Source organism: Dunckerocampus dactyliophorus, chromosome 7, assembly GCF_027744805.1.
Source record: "Dunckerocampus dactyliophorus isolate RoL2022-P2 chromosome 7, RoL_Ddac_1.1, whole genome shotgun sequence".
NCBI lineage: Eukaryota > Metazoa > Chordata > Actinopteri > Syngnathiformes > Syngnathidae > Dunckerocampus > Dunckerocampus dactyliophorus.
In genome coordinates, this window is record NC_072825.1 from 1,635,063 (window position 1) to 1,652,480 (window position 17,418).

The window sequence follows — 17,418 nt, forward strand, 5'->3', positions numbered from 1 at the left end:
TTCTTCTATATCAACTATTCTTGTAAAACTCTCTGCTCTTTTCTTCCATTTTTGCTGTTGTTTTTTTTTATTTTGCTGTTCACTTGTATTTTTAGAATGTATCTGTGGCGCATTAAAAAAACAGCTGCAAAACACTTTGGACAGCCCTGCTCTAACCTTTTGAAACATATAAACAAGGAAAACATGTTCCACGATAATAAATAAATGACAATAAATAAGGAGATGAAAGATCAATGAACATATACAGTAAGTACAGGAGTAAGATACTGACAGAAACATTGTATAATGTCTAAATAAACAAACAAATAAGTTAGCTAGCTTTGGTGTTAGCCGAAATCTATCCAGCTTTTGTCTGACACCAAGTCAATTTCTCCCCCTCGCCTGTCACCCGTTGTGGGCAAACAAACAAACTATGCAGCTTGTCCAGCTTGACTTTGTTTTGCTCTGATCAACCAATCAGAGGACAGAAAAATGCTGGCATCACCGTGGGCCTGCTAGCAGGTCCTGTGAGGCGAATCTGATTGGTTAAACAAAACAAAAAAAAATGACAAGCCCATCGCTAATGATGTGTATGTGACATGGGCCAGCACTACTGGTTCTGATGGCTTTGGGCAGATTACATTGACATGGCAACACGTAGAAGCTGGAATCACATTGGACAAAAGCATCTACCATACAAATACACGTTCTGGAAGCAGTGCAGCCAAGAAAGACGCTACTAAATGAAAATGACAGACAGCTGGGAATACATCCATACAATTTCATGGAACAAATACGAGAATTGAAATTGTAAATGTAGGCCAGTGCTGCTGGTAGTGTTTTGCTGGCCCTGACTGCACACTCACCACTGGTACTGACATGCTCAAAGTTTAGAGATGTTTATTGTGATGAAGCCTCCTGTACGTACAATACGTGCATGATTCACAGCGGCGAAGTGAAAAATGGCTGCAGGTCTTCTTGCCAGGTCGTTCATCATCACCTGCCGACAACATGACTGGATGTTGACCCTGCTTAAATTCACGAGTATAAAACAATACCCGTGTTACTTTTTCAAAAAGAAACCCCTCAGCGGAGTCGTAAAAGTCATAAATCCAACCTGTTTGCACGCCGCTTCTTATGTGCGAGGAGGGATTGCAGAAGATCTTTCACTAATTGTCATCATGGTCCGCCTTCACAGTTATGGCATTAATTGGTTCCAGACCCGACCGTGATGATTGAATTTCCACAAAGTAGGATTCCTTATTCATAAATGGAACAATTTGGTAGTTACAGCATAGAAAACCTGTTTACTACTCTCTAAATCCATTTTTTAAACATTATTAGAGCCCTCTAGACATGAATAAGTGAATTTCCGAGAAGTAGGATTCGTAGTTACGGTTAGAAAACCTTTTAACGACCTTCTAAATACGGTTTTTAATATTATTAGAGCCCTCTAGAGATGAAATAACACTCCTATGGTCACCTTAACAATCGTAATACCCAATATGGTAGACATAAATAGAGAAAATAAGATTCAAGATTCAAGATTCAAGATTCAAGAGAGTTTTATTGTCATGTGCATAGTACAACAGCAGTTATACCATGCAATGAAAATCTTATTCTGTTCATTCTCCCAAGAAAAGAAAGAAAACAAATGAAAGAATAAGAACATAAGAAACATAAACACATAAACATATATACCAATAAATTAAGCAACAACAACAGAAGAGACATTAATACAAGTAAATAATACAAATAAATAAATAAATAAAGTGCTATGAGTGTGTGCGTGTGTTGCGTGCGGCGTGTGCGAGTGCTTCGTTGAGGAGCCTGATGGCCTGTGGGTAAAAGCTGTTTGCCAGCCTTGTGGTCCTGGACTTCAAACTCCTGTAGCGCCTGCCTGACGGTAGGAGTGTGAATAATGAGTGTTGTGGATGTGTGCTGTCCTTGATGAGGTTGTGTGTTCTGCGTAGGACTCTAGATGTATAAATGTCTTGCAGTGAGGGGAGGGCTGCCCCAACAATGTTCTGTGAGGTCTTGATCACCCGCTGGAGTGCCTTCCTATCACGTGTTGTACAGTTACCGTACCAAACAGTGATGGAGGCGGTAAGGACACTTTCGATAGTGCATCTGTAGAAGCAACTCAGGATTGTGGTGGACATGCCAAATTTCCTCAGTCTTCTCAGGAAGTACAGTCTCCTTTGGGACTTCTTCAGAATTTGTTGGGTGTTGTGAGACCAGGTGAGGTCCTCGCTGATGTGTGTGCCAAGGAACTTGAAGGTTTTCACCCTCTCCACCTCAGTCTCATCAATAAACAGGGGTCTATGCGGCTCCTTTTCCCTTGTTCTTGGGTCGATGATCATCTCTTTAGTCTTATCTGTATTGAGAAGGAGATTGTTATCACGACACCAAGCTATGAGGTCCGCCACCTCTCTTCTGTATGATGTTTCAACACCACCAGTGATCAGTCCGATGACTGTAGTGTCATCTGCAAATTTAATGATGCTGGTGTTGTTCTGGGAGGCCACGCAATCGTAGGTGAAGAGCGTGTAGAGGAGTGGACTCAGCACACACCCCTGTGGGGTCCCAGTGCTCACAATTCTTGAGCTGGATGTGCGGTTGTGGACTCTGACTGACTGGGGCCTGCCTGTGAGAAAGTTAAACACCCAGTTACAGAGGGAGGGAGACAGGCCAAGTGTGAGGAGCTTATCTGTGAGTTTGTGGGGGCTGACTGTATTAAAAGCAGAGCTATAGTCTATAAATAGCATTCTGACGTATGTGTCCTGGCCCTGTAGGTGAGAAAGGGCTGTGTGGATGGCAGTGTTGACTGCATCATCCGTGGACCGGTTCTGGCGATATGCAAACTGTAGAGGGTCCACGGTTGCCGCCGGGATGCTCTTTTTGATGTGGGTCATGACTATTCTTTCAAAGCACTTCATAACAATAGGAGTGAGTGCTATAGGGCGATAGTCATTCAAGCAGGTCACGTTGCTCTTCTTGGGTACGGGCACTATGGTGGTGGACTTAAAGCAGGTCGGTACAGATGCTTGTGCAAGCGACAGGTTAAATATGTCAGCAAGCACATAAGCTAGCTCTGATGAGCAAACCCGAAGTGCACGTCCTGAGATGTTGTCTGGCCCTGCTGCTTTTCGTGGGTTTGTTTTGTTTAGAACCCTGCGCACATCAGCTGATGTCACCATGAGAGGTGAGTCCTGTGTGCTCCCCAGGTTCAGCCACCCTCTCTGCTCATCAGGAGTTTGGGTGTCAAAGCGGGCATAGAACTCATTCAACTCATCAGGAAGTGTGGTTTGGCTGGACGTGGCTACGCTACTCTGCTGTCGATAGTCTGTGATGTGCTGGAGCCCCGCCCACATGCGCCGAGGGTCTGAGGTGGAATAGTAGCCCTCCAGCTTCTGTCTGTACTGTCTTTTGGCCTCTCGTATGGACCTCCTCAGGTCATATCTGGCCTTTTTGTAGTCATCAGCGGTGCCCATGACAAATGCAGTCGAACGAGCACGTAGCTTAGCCCTTACATCACAGTTCATCCACTGTTTTTGGTTAGGGTATTTTCTGTAATACTTGGTGGTGGTAACAGTCTCTATACATGTGCTAATGTAGCCAGTAACAGCAGAAGCATATTCATCCAAGTCAACAGTACAATCTTCCCTCCCCGCTGCAGTTTTAAACACATCCCAGTTTGTGCAGCCAAAGCAGTCCTGAAGTACTTGATCAGTTTCTTCATTCCACACTTTAACTGCTGTACTTACAGGGGGAGCTTTTTTAAGAAGTTGTCTGTATGTTGGATAAAGGAATATAGAGATGTGGTCGGCCTTTCCAAAGTGGGGTCTTGGAACAGCCTTCAAAGCACCTTTCATGTTGCAGTAGACTTGGTCCAGGATGTTATTTTCCCTTGTGGGAAAGCTCACATGCTGGTAATATTTGGGGAGGACAGTCTTGAGGTTACAGTGGTTGAAATCGCCAGATATAATGAATACAGCGTCTGGGTGTTTGGTCTCGTGTTTATCAATGATGTCATGCAGGAGGCCTAGTGCATTAGCAGTGTTAGCTCGTGGTGGGATGTAAACAGCAGTTAAATACACAGCGCTAAACTCACGAGGTAAATAAAAAGGTCTGCATTTCACCATCAGCAGCTCAATGTCCTGCGAGCAGTACTTTTCCATCGTCTGTACGTCTGTGCACCACCGTTTGTTTACGTAAACACAGACGCCGCCACCTCTGTGTTTACCAGACGCTAAAGTCCGATCTCCCCGGTAAGCAGCAAATGATTCCAACTGGATCGCCGAGTCCGGTATATCCTCCGTCAGCCAGGTTTCTGTGAAGGTGAGGACACAGCATTCCCTGATCTCACGTTGAGCTGTAATCCTTGCTCGTAGTTCGTCCATCTTGTTTTCAAGAGAGCGGACGTTGGCTAGCAGCAGGCTTGGTAGCGGTGGCCTCGTCGCTCTAGCTTTTAGCCTAGCATGCAGGCCGGCTCGCTTGCCTCGTTTACGCCTCGGATGCTTTGCTCGCCGGGTATTCAGCTCACCAGGTCCGCAGGCTGCTGCGTTCTCCCGGCGCAGAAGAAAGGCAAAGTCTGAGAGGCTAAATGAAGGTTCATGGTGAACCCTGCCGATGTTCAAAAGTGTCTCTCTGTTGTAATGTACTGCGTGAGTGTGTTGAATGTCCAAAATGAACAATAAAATAGCAAAAAATAGAAAAACACGGGAGAGTGTCACAGAGACGTCTGCCACGGAGGGCGCCATCTTTGATCTGATCTGCATGTTGCCAAGATATATTAGACATAAATAAGATAACATAGGCTCACACATTAGAAGTTCCTGGTTGTTTTCTTCTGGACAGCATTCTTCCTTCAGTGGCTGTTGTCTCATCAATGTATTGTAACGGCGGCTTTAAATGGCTTTACACTCGTATTACCCGATATAGTAGGGTGAGAGGCTGACTTCGCCTCTCGCCCGAAGTCAGCTGGGATAGGCTCCAGCATACCCCCGCGACCCTCGTGAGGACAATTGGCATAGGAAATGGATGGATGTATTCATCTTGGGCGAGAGGTGGGGTACACCCTGGACTGGATCATTTATAGCACAATTATTGACCAGCAAAATTTGTTATCGTGACACAACACTACACACAACAGTAATATCACAGTGACCCCACCTCGTTGACATATTTCACCTTGAAGGCCAGGCATTCCCAAACAGGAGACTTCAACCATGGAAGAGGCTTTTCAAGCTCTGGCTTCTCCTTGGCACTATTGCTAGCCAACCGCTGGACTTTTTACCAAGTAGACCGGTGATGCGAGAAACACCTCCTGCCCCTCACTTAAAGTGTGTCGCGTGGGACCTCCGTACCAAACCAAATGTTTAGTACTAAAAAATCCTATTCCGACAAAATTCCTTACAAAATACTCGAGTGTTTGTTGTTCCTTCAGTGCTTCAAGTAGTAACCAGCGACTCGCTGCTGATGTTTTTGATGTCTCAGCCGCCTTTGAAACGTCAAAGTCAAAGGTGAAAGGGTTGAATTCTCCCACTGCAGGCTTATATAAGCCCCCCCCAACCCCAGCTCCCCCATGTGTCCTACAGGCCTTGCACATTAATGCAGAGCAGCAGGAAGCCGGGAGAGGTGGTGACCACAGACTACTTGTAGTGTGGTGAGGGTCTTTCCTGGACTCGCTCATGTTGCTGTTTGGGGGGGGGTGCAGCCTCACTTTATTAGGAGTGAAACCCGACACGTAGAATACAAGGAAATAGGGAGCAGAATCGATAGGACTAACGGACGCCAGGTGTTGTTTGTGTTTTTGATCATTGCATAAATTGCGTCAGCGTTAATCGCTTTTATTTGTGTGCATTTTTGACTTGAAATCAGAGCCGACCCCGCTTGGGTTTTTGCATAGAAAAACAAACGAGCTCTATGTCATGCTTGGCAGCGGGCAGACGTGAACTGCAAGAACTTTTCTGTTTTTCTGGAGATCCAACCTCCTCCTCCTCGTCCCGCCAGCTGCACTCTGCTCCCTGTCGTCCATCTTGCTTTTATGAGAGAACTCACTTATTTCCCGTCCATTTTCCGCCAGGTCCACTTGTCGAAGCTCAGTGGAAGGAGTGGCAGATGAGCACAGTTTGTCTCACAAAAGAAACACGAGCTCTTTCTGCAGGGGCAAAAAAAAAGAAGAACAGTTCTTTGTAAAAAATAGATGACATTGAAAATGGTTTGAAGTAGCAGAGCATGAATAAATCAGACGAGCAGGACTTTCAGTTTGATGTCTCAGTTGACTCACCTGATCTTCTGCAGGCAACCTTTGAATCCCCCTCAGCATTCTTTAGCAACTTGTGATTGACACGTTTTCAGAGAGGTTTTTTTCATATTTTGTCTTATTGTGTTCATTTTCATCATTTTTTGTCTTCGCTGCCAGCCCTGCTACGTACGGCCGTGCCTCGCCACTTCAGTCTATATGTTTGTTTCGTGGTTGACGATGGCCTGTTCAGAGAAATAAATATGCATATTTAATCACATTTGACATATTTTTAGCCCAAATCAAGCATTTTCAAGCATAAAAATGACTAAATGAAGGAAAATACAAATATAAGGCATTCAGAAGACGCATTGAAAGACGTTGTGACGATATGTAGTATTCTACACTGGGTGTCAGTAATGCTACGTTGATGAAACAATAGCCACTGCAGGAAGTACGCTGCCCAGAAAAAAACAACAAGGGACTCTCTCAATCCTAACGTGTGAGTCTATGTTATGTCTTATTTATGTCTTATTTTCTCTTCTGTCTACTATATTGGATAATAGGAGTGGAAAGGTGACTATAGGGCTGTTATTTCATGTCTAGAGGGCTCTAACGATGTTAAAAACATATTTAGAAGGTTTCTAAACAGGTTTTCTATGCTCTAACTATGAAACTATTCCATTTATAAATGAGGAATTTGCTCATCAGAGTCGGGTCGGAAACAAATGAACTGCGATGAGCAAGGGAAGCTTGAAGACACGGTGCCGTAAGAATTGCACAATTTAAACATCGAAGTAAAAAGAAATTTCATCGTCATTTAGTTGCATCTTCTTGCTGAAGGTCAGAGGTCATGGTTTGTCAGTAGCACCGGTTTTTAGCTGCTAATTTGCAGTTCTCATAGCATTTGTTGTTCCGCGTGGCGATGTTACCGATCCACTTGCACCTGGTCTACCTCTTTTCCTCTTTCCCTCTGTTTTTCCTTCAAGGAGTTGAGTTTGAAAGATGCTGTGTCTGATTGTGTTTTTCCTTTCCATGATATCCTTCAAACGCTTTCTTTGTTGGGTTCTCTTTCTTTCCAGGATGCCTCGGGTACAGGGCTTGTTTTGCAGGGGTTTGTTTGCAGGTTAGCATGCTAGTTTAAAGAAATGTACACAATATAATTACAATGAAAACAATACAAGTTGATTCAAATAATTTTAACTATTTCATTTTTTTAATTACTGAATTAATTCCATCCATCGATTTCCTACACCGCTTATCCTGACTAGGTTCATGGGGTCATGCTGCAGCCTATGCCAGCTGACTTTGGGCGACAGGCGGGGTACACCCTGGACTGGTGTCCAGCCAATGGCAGGGCACATCTAGACAAACACTCACATTCATACCTATGAACCATTTAGAGTCTCCAATTAACCTCACCTGCATGTTTTTGGAATGTGGGAGGAAACCGGAGTACCCGGAGAAAACCCACACACGCACGAGGAGAACATGCAAACTCCACACAGAAAGTCTTCCGATCTCTTAACTGTGTGGCCAACATGCTAACCTCATGCTAACATGCTAACATGCCACCGTGTGGCCAAATAAATTAATACTGAGTTCATTACTTGTCTAATATCAACTAATATACTTTTTATATTAGTTTTTATAATATTTAATGTATTCATATGTATTATTCATTTTTTATGTGTTTTTTTTCATACTATCTTCATTATTTTTTATATTTTATTTATTTACTTGGATGTTATTTTTTAGTTGTATTAGGTTTTTTTGTATTTTTTACTTATACCTTGGTATACATTTTAAAATATTTATGTATTCATTTATATTTATTTATTATTTGTATATTTATTTTCATAATATCTTTATACTTTTAAAAATATTGTATTTATTCATTTTAATATTACTTTTTTGTGTTTATTTTGTTAATTTTTAAAATAATATCCTGTATTATTTTTTAGATTTAATGTATTCATTAATAATTATTTGTTTTTTATATTTATTTTCATAATATATTTTGTTATTATCTTCTGCATTCAAATTATTCTGATTTAATATTTATATTTGTAATATTAATATATAATATTAATAATAATTAATAATAATTAATAATAATTAATATTATAAAACAGGGGCGTCTCGCTGTGCTCTGATCTCAGCGCCCCCTGTGGCGACGCAAACGGCAGCAGCGCTGCGACAAACAGAAAGAAGCGAGGGGTTCACCTCGGGGGTGCAGCACACGTGGCTCTTGTTGTTGTTGGAGTGCAGAAATGAGCTTTTCACTTCCAGATGCTCGCACGATGGGCCCCATGTGGAAGGAAAAAGTCAGGTTTTCAGGGCTCGGCGTAAGAAAAAAGGCTCTGAAATGATCAGCGTAATAAGTTTCAGGTTCCCACCGCCTGCTTTTCTTCTTCTCCTGCAGACAGGCGGCACAGCGCATGCCAGAGGTGGTGCTCGAAATCAGCGTGCTTTAACTTTGAGGAATTTACTGGCCAAGACTGGACTTAATATCCAGAAGAACGTGAGTAAGGTAAGCTAGTGGTATTGTGTTGTCCAGGCCCACGCCGTCAGCAAATTTGACAGAAACCGCAGAAGAACTCTAAGCTGGATCTGCAAAAAGACAATTTTTCTCTGTTGGATGCTTTCCTCAAGAACTTTCAGGAAAGTGTGACGCAGCAAAAAAGCATGACATTTTTCTGCACAGGGGTGTCTGTATGTGGCCCAGCGGCCATTTGCTGTTTTTCTATTGGCCCGGGACACCTTCTAAAAATGTCATTGAACAAGAAAACAAAAAAAATGAGAAAAAAGTTGCAGCCTGACAAGAAAAAAATTGTAATTTCACGAGAATAACGTCGTAACAAAAATAACGTCGTTTTAGTACCATAAAGTTGAAATATTAAAGAAAAAACGTCTGAATATTATGAGAGACAAACAAAACAACAAATAAAGTTGGCATTTTTGGAACCTCAGCTTGCGGAAAAAGAGAGCTTTACGAGAATAAAGTCAAAATATTACGACCAGAAAAATAGTTGGGAAAAAATCCAAAACAACAACAGCAGAATAATAATAAAATAATATGTTATAATAATTATTATTATTTTATTATTAATCAAAAAATCATAATTAATTGATTAATTAATTAACAGCTGTAATTTTACAAGAATAAAGTAAACATATCGAGACGAAAAAGTTGTATTCTAACGAGAAAAAAAGTTGCAATTTTATGAGAATAAAATCAAATAATCTGCTATTATGAGGAAATTCCATTTGTCGTTTGAGTAGCGTGGTGTTGAAATATTAAAGACAGGACATGTTGTTGTTTAAAAGTCGAAGAATGACGAGAAACAAACAAAACAAAATAAAGTTGTACTTTTTGGAAAATGGGTTTGAGGAAAACTTATTGTTTTACGCGAATGAGGTCAAAATAGTACGCAAATGAGGTTGTACCGTTACGAGGACGAAAATGACAAAGATGATTTAAGAAGAAAGTATTTGGAAAGAACAACAGCAGAAATGAGAAAAAAAGCAAAGAGCGAAGCTGATGGAAATAATGTGCTGTTTCACCTCCAGTACGTCACCAAGCTGAGATGCAGCGTACGTATCTCTCCTAAACATCAACGTCACCCTTGCATTTTTCATTGTGTCCGAATGTACAAAATAACATAAAAGGTATAAAAAGTTATCGGTATCGGCTTGAAAAAACGCACTGTGCATCTCTATCTATCTAGCCATCTTTCATCCATCCATCTATTCATCCACCCACCCATCCATCTATTCATCCACCCATCCATCCATCCATTCATCCACCCATCCATCCATCCATTCATCCACCCACCCATCCATCTATTCATCCACCCATCCATCCATCCATTTATCCATCCATCTATTCATCCACCCACCCATCCATCTATTCATCCACCCATCCATCCATCCATTCATCCACCCATCCATCCATCTATTCATTCATCCAGCCATCCATCTAGCAATCCTTCCATGTGTTCATCTGTTCATCCTTCTATTTATCTATTCATCTATCCATCCATCCATCTCGTCATCTCTCATTCGTTCATTTTCTATGACGCTTAATCCTCACGAGGGTGGCGAGAGGTGGGGCACACCCTCGGACTGGTCGCCAGCCAATGGCAGGGCAAACATAGACAAACAACCCTCCAAAGTCCAGCGAACGAGTGAGGGAGCTCTCACGTTTGTGCTGCGTGCACGGACACGTATTGCTTCATATCGCTGGTAGACCGTCATTAAAAAGTCACTTTTGCATCGCGGAGGAGCCGTGCTTGCCGTGCCACCGTAGCCGAGTGAGTCCCTGAGAAAGCAACGACAGCGAGCACATTTTCCAGCGCCGTGTATGGAAGCAGCTGCCATGCAGTCGCTTTAGAAGTGTTGTGTTAATCCAAAGCAGATGTTCTGTGGTTTTCACCAAATTGCGCTCTCCGTCGTGTAACCGTGACTTCAAGACTCGTATTCCAATCTGTCGCATGGGAACGCTCCTCCTCGGGTGAAATATGTCGCACTTAAAGCCTCATCCGCGATGTGCTTGCTCGCCAGAAGACCCCCCAGGCGGGCGAGGCAGACCTCACGCCGCTCGCAACATTCACAGCATTTTTAGAACAATGTTTCTGGTTCCGTGCAGAATCCGCAGGCTTGGTAGTGGTGTGCGATGCTTGTGGTTTGATCTGACACCGCCGACGCTGTTTGGACAGCAGCTGCCTCGTCCGTGAGGGTCAAGTGTTAGCAAACTGTGGCGGCCTCCTGCCAAGAAAGACCGGGGCCGCCGCACCAAAGCCAAGGAAGAAGCGTGTCCTCGAGCGCGTTAAAGAAACAATCCGTGTCTTTGTGTGTGCGTGCACATCTGTGTTTATGTCCACGCTTCACGCAAAGGTTTGCGATGACTCAGCGGTTGAGGGCAACATCGGCGTTTCCTTTCAGCCGCTGCACTCTGCTCGCTGGAGTAACTCCCGCAGAGAAATTAAACACTCAATGATCGTTTGACTGCAAGGAGGCTGCGAATTAGAGCAGTGGCCGTCATGCGTCCAGAAAGTACAATAAACAATACGACAACCACGCCGTTGTTTCCTGAGGCCTGCTTTAAACCTGAATCCATTCATTTGTGTTAACTCGTCAAAGATTATAAAGTGTCTTTGACCTTTACGAAAATGTAAAGTTCAATGATGACTCTAAATACATTCACTGAAATCGACATTTTGTTCAGTATTCACGACAACACAAAATCACGTATGCCAGGTCCATCAGTATTTGCATAAACGGCGTAATTAGTTTGATCAAAGACTAATTTGTCTTTGATGCTTACGAAACATTACGATCATTAAAGACTAAAGGGAATGTTTACAAAAACCACGTATGCTAGGTTTATGAAAGACCTTCTTTCCATTTTTTTGTTTACAAAACCGCAAAATTATGTACGTTAGGTTCATCAAAGACGACATTGTGTTGAAGATTTACAAAAATGCGCCACATTAATTTTATCAAATACTCTGAATTGTCTTTGATGCTTACGAAAACATGTACGTTAAGGATGGTTAAAGACTAAAGTGAATGTTTATGAAAACCACGTACGCTGGCTTTATGAAAGACCTTTTCTTTCCCCCGTTTTTTGTTTGCAAAAACAAAATGATGTACGTTAAAATTTTGATCGGTATCGGACTGGATCAACTGAACCTCCCGCATTTGGTGGTTAGGTTATCATTGCTAGCATGCTAACATTAGCATAGTAGCATTTTTTGCCATTTTTATGCGAATTAAAATACAAACACATTTAGCCCTATCATGCTAGGTGTTGCATGCTAACGTTAGCATGTTGGCATGCTGATTCTCATCCCGGCAGCTTCACACTAGGCGAGATCAACTGAGCTACACAAACTATTCCATGGATAGTTTTTCATTCCGACAAGATTCCAGTGGAAGTTTGTGTTTTGGTAATCTCTACTAAACATCTCAAGGCTCTTGACCCCTCAGCCTCGCTTGTGTAACGTTGATGGAACTTTCAGTTTTAATCAAAATGCTGGAGTAGCTGTTGTAATTCCCACAACTCCTCTGACCTTGAAAGAGGAGGACAGACATAGTCTCGGATGTGACCATCCAGCATAACACACAAATGATGCCAATTGATATCCAAAAAGTCCAAGTTCAGCAAGCGTTCACATCACAATGTACGGATATCATCCTACTTTGGTGCAGGAATACAAGCATGAAGTCTTAATTCTAGTTTATTATCATAAAGTCACCATGTAATGTGAGACACATGCACGCTTTCCTGGCACGAGCAGCCGAGCAATAAAGGGCAGGAAGACCACGAGGAGGAAACATATTTCTGAATCAACAAGTCATCTGTGATTCACGCGCCGCAAAGAACATTTCTGCGGATCAATCAGGCATCACTGCGATTAGAAATGGGATGGAGGGGTTTTTACTTGACGCATCAAGGTCAAATTGTTGTGCTGTTTGTCATTTTCGGCCAGCACTGTCGACAAAAACTGAGTCGTGCAAAAAGTGGGGCGTACAAAAACCAAGGTTTGATTGTAATTGTGTGTCGGAGGTGTGATAATGTTGTATTGGAGGTGTGTTGTCCAAAACTTAGCCTTGATGCGGGAATTTAGACAGTTTAGTCCAGCGTAACAGATGCCTATTGTAACATTAAGGAGGACACAGATGTTAACAACTAGCATTGCTGCAGTATTTGATGTTAAAGTGCTAACATTACACTCACACTCACCTACTCAAAGCCACCTTTACAATTGTTGCCCAGGTAGACGTAGACTTTTTTCAAAACTAGCCCCACAAAGTCATGATGTAGGTTGCATGTTTTGTTTACGTCATGCTACCGTGTCTTCTCTCGCAACGCAAAGAAGTAGGAAGTGAAAGGCATCCTCCTCCATCTGTGTGGGATGACTTCGTCGGGCAACAGGAAGTGTGCAAGTTGGAGCACTTTTGCTCTGCGGGGTAACAATGAACAACAAGGCCATAAACGTTCCCGTAGGAAACGGACACGGAGAACGTCTGTGTAAACATCTTCACCATGGCGTTGTTGTTCCAGTCCGCTTTGTCTCTAACGGGGTTCACACAAGTCCCCGTGGTGAACTTTGACCTGCATGAAGCCTTAATGAAGAGGGACGTGACCTATTCCATGACCTGCATCGTGCTGGTACTCTGCTTTGGCTCCAAAGCGTCGCCGGTGACGATTCTTTACGGTAGAGGTTTCCAAACTTCCAGCGAGCGCCAAATAGTGAAAAATGAACGTATGCACAGTAGATATGCTAAGAAGTTGTTTCTATTTTTATTTTGTTTTATTTTTATATATTTCTTTATTTTAGTTTTACTTTATTTTTATATTTATATATTTTCTAATATATTTATATTTCAAGAAAAAACTGTGTCCCAGCTTTGTGATGTACGTAGGTGGAAAAGCCTTTTATTAGCATCGACTTCACTCTTTGCTCTTTTTCCCTCATTTCTGCATTTTTTTTTCCAAACATTTCAACTTTCTTACTTTATTCTTCAACTTTTTTCTTCATAATATTATCACTTTATTCCTGTAATAGTTTGACTTTATCCCCACAGTACAGCTTGTCCCCCCACCTAATTTTTGAAAAAATACAACTTTATTTGGTTTTGTTTGCTTCTCATGACATTGCGACCGTTAGTCTGATTACAAGTTTGATATTACGACTGTTATAATATTATGACTACTACGGCTAAAATAACATATTTGTCTTTAATATTTCAACTTTATGCTTCTAAAATGACTTCTTTTCGTCATAATATTACATTATTATTATTATATTATTGCGACATTTTTCTGGTTTGAATATGATTTTTTTTCATATATTTTGACTTTATTCTTGTAAAATTACAGCTGTTTTGTGCATTTCTGCTGTTGGGTTTCTAAAAAAAAAATTATTACTATTTCAGTTTTCTTCTTGTAAATTTTTGTCTTTACTTTATTTTCGACTTTATTCTCCTAATATTTGGAATTTATTCCCATAACATTCCTAAAATAGCGTTATTTATCCTCATAATATTTCGACATTACTCTCGTAAAAATCGGACTTTTCCTCGTTTGACTACAACTTTTTCTCTTAATATTTTCACTTTATTCGTGTAAAAATTTCTGCTGATTTTTGCAAAGGTTTTTTTTTTTGTTCAATTCTATTTTTAGAATGTGCCGCGGGCCGCTAAAAAAACTGCCCCCGGGCTGCACTTTAGACACCCCTGCTTGACGGGTTGAGGTTTGACGCTGGTGTGCGTAACGTGTATTTGTACAGCTAAACGGTGTTTTTTGGTTGTCCTTGCGGCCGTTTTTACTCCTCCGTCAAAGCGTCTTTGCATAGATTCTAATCCGCAGAGAATTACAGCGTGTATAATTACAGCCCAGCCTGGTCACGTCGTCCATGTTTGGCGTTTCCACCGTTTCCCTCGCTAATGTTTGGATAGAACCCTTGGACGAGTGAGTCCAAAGTGGCCAGCAGTGGAGAGGTGAGCTGGCACGTTTATTTACCAGACTCTCACTTTGTTTTGTCTCTCGGACCAACGGAGCCGCAGTCACGCCGCCTGCGGTCCGGGTCTGCCGTGTGGCGGCGCACGGCGGGCGGCAGGCGAGCCTCTGGCTGGCGTGAAGCCCGGCTCTGACGAAAACAGAAAGCGAGAAGGAGTTGAATTGTCAGCCACATGTGATGCGCACATGTGCAACTTGTAAACAGCGTGTGACTTGCACCAGCGTTATTTATCCTTTTGGCTTCTTCTGCTTCGCTTCCCTTTCGAGAGATTCATTGATGCTCAGCAACGTGCCAGCATGTGCTCACTATTTAAGGGGAGGAAAGGATATTTTTGGAATTAAGGGATGTAGCAGTTTAATGCAGTCATTTATTTATGTTGGTGACTCGGCTATGAAGTTACCGAGACAAACAGGATATTGTTGCCCAAATGCAAGGACAGAAGAATTTGGACATAAAGCAGGGGTGTCCGAAGTGCAGCCGTGGCACAACTCAAGCAAACAGCAAACATGGAAACATCAGCAGCAATTTAGCAAAAATAAACTCAAACTATTAAGAGAAAAAAGTCTAAAGAGAAAAAGTTGTGATTTTACGAGAATACCATCATAATATTAGGAGGAAAAATATAAAAGCATAGCTGAAATATTAAAGAAAAACGATATTATGACAAACAAACAAAACAACAAATGAAGTTGGAATTTTTGGAAAATTAGGTTGTGGCAAAATTCATACCTTTATGGGAATAAAGTCGTAATTCCAAGAAGAAAATTTACCCGAAGAAAGTTGAAATTGTTGGAAAATTTCCCCAAAAAACATCAGCAACATCGGTGGAAAAAAACAGCTGTAATTTTACGAGCATAAAGTCAAAATATTACGAGAAAAAAGTTGTCCTCTAAGGAGAAAATTTCATGAGAATAAAATTGTCATATTATGGGGAAAATAATGTCATTTTAGTCGCATTAAAGAAAAAATAGGCTATTTTTTAAGTTGTGATATTATGAGAAACAAACAAAACAAAGTTGTATTTTTTGGGGAAAATTAGGTGGGGGAAAAATGTATGATATTATGGGAGTAAAGTCAAAATATTCTGGGAACAAAGTCATAATATAACAAAACAAACATTTACAAAGGTTATATTAAAAAGAAAGTCGAAATATATGGTGGGGGGGAAACGGCAAAATGGAGAAAAACAGCAAAGAGTGAAGTTGATACTAATAGTGTCCTTTTTTACCGACAGTATATCATCACAAAGCAGAGATGCAGTACACTAAGTCCCCAACTTACAAACACAATTGGTTCCAGACGACCGTTCTTAAGTGGAATTGTTCTTAAGTAGGGGAAAAGGTAGTATTACCAATGATATAGGTACTACATGTACGTGTATACATATACAGTCTATGTGTATGTATGTAAATATGAGTTTGGATGCAGTAGTAATATTAAACCAGGATAATTAATAAAAAAACAATAATAAAAGTGATATAATAATACGTAATGATAAATGTTATTTACCTTTGAAGAGGAGTGGTCGAGCATACGTCGTCGTTGTGGAGGAGGAGGAGGAGTTATTGAAAAAAAGGACAAATGGTGGTGGTGGTTAGACTCTTCTAAAAGAGGTAGTGTTCTGTGGGTGGTGTAGAATTAAGCAGGCCTATTAACTCTTCATAAACTTTAATCACACGCTCTGTCCGGGTTGTATCATTTAGCTTTCCATTTAGCTTTACACTGTATCTCCCCAGTCTAACTCTTCCTCTGTTGGTCTCATTAGCTCTAAGGCTGCATTAGCAGTGGCACAGTGCCCTCTACTGGTCAAGCATGTACAGTAGAACCTGCTGCTCATTGAGAAGAACGATATGTGATTTCACGGCGGGGTCCCCAAGGTTTCTTCACTAGATTTGTGTCTAGTTGCTTTTTGGAAAAAAGAGTATCGAGGGGGGTCTGATTATCGCAAAAATATAAGTTGGCAACTCTGATCTCTCTTGCTGCGTCTTTGTATTTCCTGGCAGAGCAGATGTGTTAAAATGTGTTTATGAGGGCGACCAGGTAGCGTCAAATCTATCTGTGGCAGGCCGCCTTAAATGAATAATGTGTGGGAAACACTGGGCCATCTTAAAACCTTTTTATTTCGTATTTATTTGATTCATTTGAGCATTCTTAACTGTCATGCGTGTGTAGAAATAAGTTTATCACTGTTGGATGAAGTTATATCAAAGTAAAATCAAGTAAAAATACTAACTAATAGCTAACAGACTTGTACAAACGGTCTGTGGAAAGCTTTTATTGTTGTTTCCAGGCTTGTCAATAGCAGCTACGTGTTATTTACATTAGCATGGTCTTGTTCAAAAGTCTGAAATGTATTCATTGGTTTGCTTGTCGTTGGCTGCCAGACCCTCTCATGGAACATTTGGTTGTTTCTTGTTATACCATCAAAAATCCACAGAAAGAAGTTGCAGTTTGGGTTTTTGGGGCATATTTTTGCAGAACCAGAACCAGAATCTTCCATCTGGCAGCAAAAAAGTAAAAGACGGCTTTTAAACGTGGGAATGTTTTGAAGTCGTACACTCTGTTGAACTCTGCTGTTGATGTCCACATGTGGTCCACAACAAGAGTGTTACCACGGCGACCTTATCACGCCAGCGCTGGTATCCATGAGCTCTGGTCTCC

The 17,418-nt window shown here is 41.5% G+C and overlaps 1 protein-coding gene across 5 annotated transcripts in view; it reads left to right on the forward strand.

Annotated features, from left to right (window-relative positions):
• The window catches only part of pear1 (platelet endothelial aggregation receptor 1), a 68,545-nt gene that overhangs the window by 12,692 nt on the left and 38,435 nt on the right, over nt 1-17,418 (forward strand). For 4 of the 5 annotated variants that reach the window (XM_054781159.1, XM_054781155.1, XM_054781158.1 and 1 more), the window contains one exon: nt 8,652-8,759. The exons of the other annotated variant lie outside the window; for it this stretch is intronic. The gene's annotated coding sequence lies outside the window, so the exon portion shown is untranslated. The remainder of the gene's footprint in view (nt 1-8,651; nt 8,760-17,418) is intronic. 5 annotated transcript variants of the gene reach the window in all.